The sequence below is a fragment of the Babylonia areolata genome, chromosome 11 (genome assembly GCF_041734735.1).
Source record: "Babylonia areolata isolate BAREFJ2019XMU chromosome 11, ASM4173473v1, whole genome shotgun sequence".
NCBI classification, from domain to species: Eukaryota; Metazoa; Mollusca; class Gastropoda; order Neogastropoda; family Buccinidae; genus Babylonia; species Babylonia areolata.
In genome coordinates, this window is record NC_134886.1 from 33,234,430 (window position 1) to 33,241,929 (window position 7,500).

Genomic DNA, 7,500 nt, shown 5'->3' on the forward strand with positions numbered 1-7,500 from the left:
TTCGGCTGTCGTAGCCTATGAGCTATCCATGTATTTTTAGGACAGTGTGACTAAACGCGTTTGGGTTACGCTGCTGGTCAGGCATCTGCCTCCATGAGTAACTGAACTGACTTGAACTGAACAGCTGCTGGTGGTGGTGGTGGTGGTGTTAAGGGTGTGTTGAGTGTGTGTGTGTGTGCGCGCGTGTGCGTGTATGTGTCTCTGTGTGTGTGAGTGTCTATGTGTGCTGATGCTCACAAAACCGGGTAGATAGATAGATAGATAGATAGGGGTAAGAATCTCATCTCACCCCTTCCGTAGTAGGAGGTTGTTGTTTTTTGCTCTTTTTTTTTTTTTTTTTTTTTTTTGTTTGTTTTGTTTGTTTGTTTGTTTTGTTTTGTTTTGGTTTGTTTGTTTGTTGTTGTTGTTGTTGTTGACGTTGTTGTTTTTTTCCTGGGGTGGATGGGTGGGAGAAGGAGAAGGGTTTTTTTTGTTGTTGTTGTTGTTTTGTTTTTGTTTTTCATTCAAGATTCGTAACTTCCGCTCTCTGCAAAACGCAAAACAGCGTTGGCTTGGAGTTATGTCCCTTCGTAGGAATGACAGTTTCTGAACTTCGTTTGCCTTCTGCTATTGTACGTTCCGATATTTATTGAATCATTTTGATATGCCATTTTCTGCCCTCAGCTGATTATTTAACTTGCAGTGTACCTGCTTATTGCTGGTCTGATTTACATTGTTTAAATTCGTTACTATATTCGGTTATTTTGATAGAGGCAAATTGCTGGTTTGTGTTCATGAGTGGATATGGTTGTTCAGTCAATTTTAGTCCTTCGCTGTAGTATTTCTCGTTCTTATCAATTGTTTAATTGTTAACTTTATTATTCGTTGCAGTTGTTCAGCTTCGTCATTTATTTACCAGATGCTTGTTTTAAGTGTATTGTTTTGCTTTGCTGTTCAGCTCAATAATTTTGTGTGCGTGTCAGTCTGTCGCTCGTTTTAATTGTTGAAATGCGTTGTTTTATTTGTCTGTTTTGCTGGGTTATCGTTTTTGTTCTTGTTGTTCCTTCGGCTTATTTTCTCATGTGTTGGTTATTCGAACTTACCTGTTTACTTGAACATTACATTTTACTATGGTTATTTCACATGCGTATTCAATTAGTTTATGTTTAACCCATTGTCCAGTTGCTAAAGATGCACGGTCATATCGCTTCGTTTTTGTTGTTGCTGTTTTGGGGTTAGTTGGTTGTTTTTTTGTTTTTTTGTTTGGGGTTTTGTTGTTGTTGTTGTTGTTTGTTTTTGTTTTGTTTTTGTTTTTTGTTGTTGTTGTTTTATTGGGGTTTTGTGTGTGTGTGTGTGTGTGTGTGTGTGTGTGTGTGTGTGTGTGTGTGTGTGTGTGTGTGTGTGTGTGTGTGTGTGTTTTGCTGTTGTTGTTTTTCTTTATTTGTTTGTTATTGTTGTTGTCGTTTTCCTTCTTTTCTTCTTTTTTTTCTTTCCGGCATACAGCAAGGGGCATCTGATCAACACACACACTGATGCACACGAACACACTTACACACACACACGCACACGCGCGCCCGCGCATAAAAAAAACACCAAAAAACCTGTTCCCCCTCAAGCACACTTTGGAGCTCGTGCATGCAACCGTGCACACGCACTGGATGTTTCATCTTCTGTTTTGTTATCGATCTGTTTGTTTCATAGAAAGCTGGACTGAGGATAGAATTGAAAGAGGAATTCAGTGAACTACATAGAAAATGTAAAGATTTTGTTGTCAGTGTGTATACCCTCTTGCCTGACTGTTCAGTATGAGTTGTGAAAAACGTGTCGTTACCACTGTGCATCTATTTTCTCTTATCTAACATGCTTCAGATGAACCTTCCCAAAGTAAGGCTTTGTTCGTATTTTCTATTTTCTGCTTGCCTTTGCTCTTTTTACTTCTTTTTACTTGTCTGTCTGTCTGTCTGTCTGTTCGCCCATCTCACACGTCTCTCTGTCTCTCTCTGTCTCTCTCTCTTTCTCTCTCTCTCTGTCTCTCTCTGTCTCTCGGTCGCTTGCTCTCTCGCTCGCTCGCTGTCGTTTTGTGAACATAAATTATAAGCGATGTTATTTCCCTCAGTCTTAGTACAAGTTGTTCTTATACATGTATTGAGTATACTCATAATATATGTTATTTACGTGTATCTTAAAACAGCGGCAGTTGTGCAGTCGGCCAATGTATTATCTTCAGCGTTGAGAAAATAAAGATTCATTCATTCATTCATTCATTCATTCATTCATTCATTCATTCATTCATCCACTCTCCAGTTTCTTCAGGCAGACCTGTAGCTTCAAAGAGACAGAAACTACCCATTCTGTAATGTCTTGAATGCAATTTCTTTTTCGAATATGCAATGTATGGAGATCTCAGGGCTGCATTTCTTCAGAGTTAAGGTGATCCTTCACTGAACATTATTCTTCGAGGGGACCATACAAATATCATGCGTGTCTCCAGATTTTTTTTTCTTTCTCATGCTGTAAAGAAAAGAAAGCGTATCATTCAAATATGTATTGCTTGCATTGATACTCATGAAGCCAGCGTCTGCTTGAAATATGGATAGCATATAATGGAATGATGTCTCCCTTGGGAAAACGTGAAAAATGCAATGTATATTGAAGATGTTAGATATGTTAGAGAGAAGTTAGATGACTATGATAGATGTTAGATATGTTAGATACGTTTTTTGATTGCTCCATCATCACCCCCCCCCCTCCCCATCCTATCATTACCGCCTGGACACTTCCCACGTTTTGAATTATGGCACATGGCAGATGTTTATCAAACTGTTTTCGTACGTTTGTTCTCTGCCTCTATCTCTGTCTGCATCTCTGTCTCTGTCTGTCTGACTGTCTGTCTGTCTCTCTCTCTTTCTCTCTCTCTCTTTCCCATACACACACACACACAGATACACAGACACACAGACACACACACACACACACACACACACACACACACACAGACTACCCTCCATATCATAACTGAACACACCAGTGCACCGTGCTGTTGCTTCTCTGTGCAGATGAACGGTGTGAAGACACAGGGAGAAAACATTGCTGACAACGGTGGAATCAAGCAGAGCTTCAGGGTGAGTGGTGGTTTTTTTCCGGAATTTCCACACAGGGAGGGGAGGGGCGGGGCAAAAGGAGAGGGGAGAGAGAAACAGATAGAGACAGAGAGACGCAGAGAGGAGAGAGAGGCAGAGAGTGATATAGAGATGAGAGAAAGAGAGGTGGTGTGGGACAGTGACAGAGACATAGAGAGAGGTGGTGGTTGTTTTTTTGTGTGTAAGTTTTTTTGGGTATTTTTGTTTTTCAGCTAAAAGTGCCGTTTCAAAGCCAACTTAAGAACAGCGAGACTGCTGTTTAAGAAGCTAAAACTGATGCACCGCAGTTTCAAGAGCCTGATCGACCTGAATGTAGCAATATCGCTGTTTTCAAATGACTTGGTGTTATACATCAGTTTCAAGAACTTGATCGACCTTCATGCGGCCGCTGTTTCAATGACCCAGCAGCATGTGTTTTTGTTTTATTTTTTAACGACTTGTTGTTTCGCTACAGTATAGCTGTCAACCCGATGCTCCAAGGCCAGGACTTGAAGCTGTTGTTTCGGGATCCTTGTACTTGTGGTCGTGAGGACCTGCTGTGCTTCAAATCTCTGTTGCACTATTCTTCTTCTTCTGCTTCGTTCGTGGGCTGCAACTCCCACGTTCACTCGTATGTACACGAGTGGGCTTTTACGAGTATGACCGTTTTTACCCCGCAGTGTAGGCAGCCACACTCCGTTTTCGGGGGTGTGCATGCTGGATATGCTCTTGTTTCCATGACCCACCGAACGCTGACATGGATTACAGGATTTTTAACGTGCGTATTTGATCTTCTGCTTGCGTGTACACACAAAGGGGTTTCAGGCACGAGAAGATCTGCGCATAATGTTGACCTGGAAGATCGGTAAAATCTCCACCCTTTACCCACCAGGCGCCGTTACCGAGATTCGAACCCGGGCCCCTCAGATTGAAAGTCCAACGCTTTAACCACTCGGCTATTGCGTCTGTCTGTTGCAATGTTGATTTAATAAGGACTTTCTGCTGCTTCGCTTTCGAGGACTTTAATAATAATAATAATAATGGTATTTATATTGCGCTGAATCTTGCGCAGAGACAAATCAAAGCGCTTTCGCACCAGTCATTCACACGCATGCATAACTCTAAAACTGGAGAAACTAAAGACAAGGAAGAGGCAGGCAAGGGAGGCTATTTTAGGAAAAGGTGGGTTTTAAGGCCAGACTTGAAAGAGCTAAGTGTGGAGACTTGACGAAGCGAAAGAGGAAGTTCATTCCAATTGCAAGGTCCAGAGACAGAGAAAGAACGGCGGCCAACAGTCGAGTGTTTGAATCTGGGTATGCGTAAACAGAGTGGATCCGAAGCCGATCGTAGTGAGCGAGATGGAGTGTAGAGGTGAAGGCAGCCGCAGAGATAGTGTTACGCTTCAGTTTCACGCTGTGTGCAGGCCTACCGGAACTGGGTGAGGGAGAAGAGGAACGGCCAGGAGGAAGACCTGCTGCCTGGCCTGGACTTCACCAACGACCAGCTCTTCTTCCTCAGCTTCGCTCAGGTATAATAATAATTAATAATAATAATAATAATAATAATAATAATGGATACTTATATAGCACACTATCCAGAAATCTGCTCTAGGTGCTTTACAAAAACGCTTTTGTTAACATAAAACATCACTTCTATGTTACATACACACACCAAAATGTGACTACACACACACACACACACACACACACACACACACACACACACACACACTGCATACATATATTTTAACATACATGTGTATCTAACAGCAGGTAAAGAGCACTATGAGTAACGTGACTCACTCTTTGCTGTTTCATGCTCAAGAATTAAAAAAAAAAAAAAAAGAGTTTGAATGGCGTGACCAACTCTCTGCTTTGACAAAGCGTTTGAGTAACGGGACTCACTCCTTGTTTATGCTCAGGTAAATAGATTGAGTAACGTGACTCACTATTTTGTTGTTTCATGCTCAAGAGAAAAAAAGAGAGTTTGTTGAATTGTGTGACCCAACTCTTTGTTTATGCTAAGGTGAATGAGTTTGAGCAACATGACTCTCACTATTTGTTTTTGCTCAGGTAAGCAGATTTGAGTAAGAGATTAAAATGACTGACTGTTTGTTCATGCTCAAGCGTTGGGTTACGCTGCTGGTCAGGCATCTGCTTGGCAGATGTGGTGTAGCGTATATGGATTTGACCGAGCACAGTGACGTCTCCTTGAGCTACTGATACTGATACTCATGCTGAAGAAAAGAGTTACTTGAATAGTGTGACCCACTCTTTGTTTAAGGTTAAAAAAAAAAAAGTTTCAGCGATGTAAACCATTTTAAGTAGTGTGCAAGAGTTTATGCTTAAACAAAGAGTTTAAGTAAGGCGAACCACTGCAAGTAACGTGACCCACTCTTTGTTCATGCTCAGGTAAATAGAATGAATAACGTGACCCACTCTTTGTTCATGCTCAGGTAAATAGAATGAATAACGTGACCCACTCTTTGTTCATGCTCAGGTAAATAGAATGAATAACGTGACCCACTCTTTGTTCATGCTCAGGTAAATAGAATGAATAACGTGACCCACTCTTTGTTCATGCTCAGGTAAATAGAATGAATAACGTGACCCACTCTTTGTTCATGCTCAGGTAAATAGAATGAATAACGTGACCCACTCTTTGTTCATGCTCAGGTAAATAGAATGAATAACGTGACTCACTCTTTGTTCATGCTCAGGTAAATAGAATGAATAACGTGACCCACTCTTTGTTCATGCTCAGGTAAATAGAATGAATAACGTGACCCACTCTTTGTTCATGCTCAGGTAAATAGAATGAATAACGTGACTCACTCTTTGTTCATGCTCAGGTAAATAGAATGAATAACGTGACCCAGTCTTTGTTCATGCTCAGGTAAATAGAATGAATAACGTGACCCACTCTTTGTTCATGCTCAGGTAAATAGAATGAATAACGTGACCCAGTCTTTGTTCATGCTCAGGTAAATAGAATGAATAACGTGACTCACTCTTTGTTCATGCTCAGGTAAATAGAATGAATAACGTGACCCACTCTTTGTTCATGCTCAGGTAAATAGAATGAATAACGTGACCCACTCTTTGTTCATGCTCAGGTAAATAGAATGAATAACGTGACCCACTCTTTGTTCATGCTCAGGTAAATAGAATGAATAACGTGACCCACTCTTTGTTCATGCTCAGGTAAATAGAATGAATAACGTGACCCACTCTTTCTTTCATGCTCAAGAAACAGAGTTTGTTGAATAGTGTTTATGCTTTGGTGAAGAGCTTAAGTAACATGACCTATTGTAAGTAAGGTGAACCACGCTTTGTTTACGCTCGGGTATACAGTTTGCGTAAAAGAGTAATATGACTGACTCTTTGTTCGTGCTCAAGAAAACAGTTTGTAGACCAGTGTGACCGATATCTATGTTTACGCTTAAGTAAAGAGTTTAAGTAACGTCACCCACTCAAAGTAACGTGACCTACTCTTTGTTCATGCTCAGGTAAACAGTTTGAGTAAAAGAGGTAAAAAAAATAAAAAAATAAAAAAGACTGACTCTTTGCTCATGCTCAAGAAAAGAGTTTGAATAGTGTGACCCACTCCTTGTTGTATGCTTAGATAAAAATTATATATAAAAAAAAGAGTTTAAGTAACGTGACCCTTTTTTCGCTTTTTGATTATCCTGTGTGTGTGTGTGTGTGTGTGTGTGTGTGTGTGTGTGTGTGTCTTTCTGTGCCCCCTCCCTTCCTCCCCCCCCCCATTCTCCCTCTTTCTGTGCCCCCCTCTCTTCCCCCTTCGCCGGACACCCTCCCTCCTCTCTCTCTCTCTCTCTCTCTCTCTCTTTTGCTCCTAAGTTTTGTTTACACCATCCCTTCATGAGGGTCCGTGGCCTGTATTTGATAATAATAATAATAATAATAATAATAAATCCATTACCGTGTCCCCCCCCCCCCCTTTCTCTCTCTCTTTTTCTCTTCCTTCTCCCCCTACCCCCAGCCCCCACTAGATCTCTCTCTGTGTGTGTCTCTGACCCTGTCTCTCCATACACGTACATTTTTAGTTTCTGGGGCTCTAGTGTGATGGCCCGGAGGGGGTGGGGGTGGGTTGGGGGGCGGGGGGGGGAGTGCTTATTCATTCAAGAGACCATCCTACCTGCGGGTGTTAAAGGTTTACCTCGGGGTAAATCCCCATGAGGTAAGGCCCCGTTTGCCTTACCTCATGTAGATTATACCCGCAGGTAGTACGATGGTTTCCTGACTACCCCCCCCCCCCCCCCCCACACACACACACACACACACATTACTAAGTATAAACGTGTGCTGTGTGCACTGCGGACTGACTATCTGTGTCCAGATCTGGTGTAACAACATGCGGAAGGAGAGCGCAGTCAACCGTA

General features: G+C 41.8%; 1 pseudogene across 1 annotated transcript in view; it reads left to right on the top strand.

Moving 5' to 3' along the window:
* The window catches only part of LOC143287370 (neprilysin-1-like), a 92,281-nt pseudogene that overhangs the window by 83,087 nt on the left and 1,694 nt on the right, over positions 1-7,500 (top strand). Inside the window, exons 19-22 of the transcript XR_013055946.1 lie at positions 1,849-1,863; positions 3,036-3,101; positions 4,522-4,626; positions 7,458-7,500. The exon at positions 7,458-7,500 is cut by the window's right edge and continues 34 nt beyond it. The product of XR_013055946.1 is annotated as a neprilysin-1-like (transcript). The remainder of the gene's footprint in view (positions 1-1,848; positions 1,864-3,035; positions 3,102-4,521; positions 4,627-7,457) is intronic.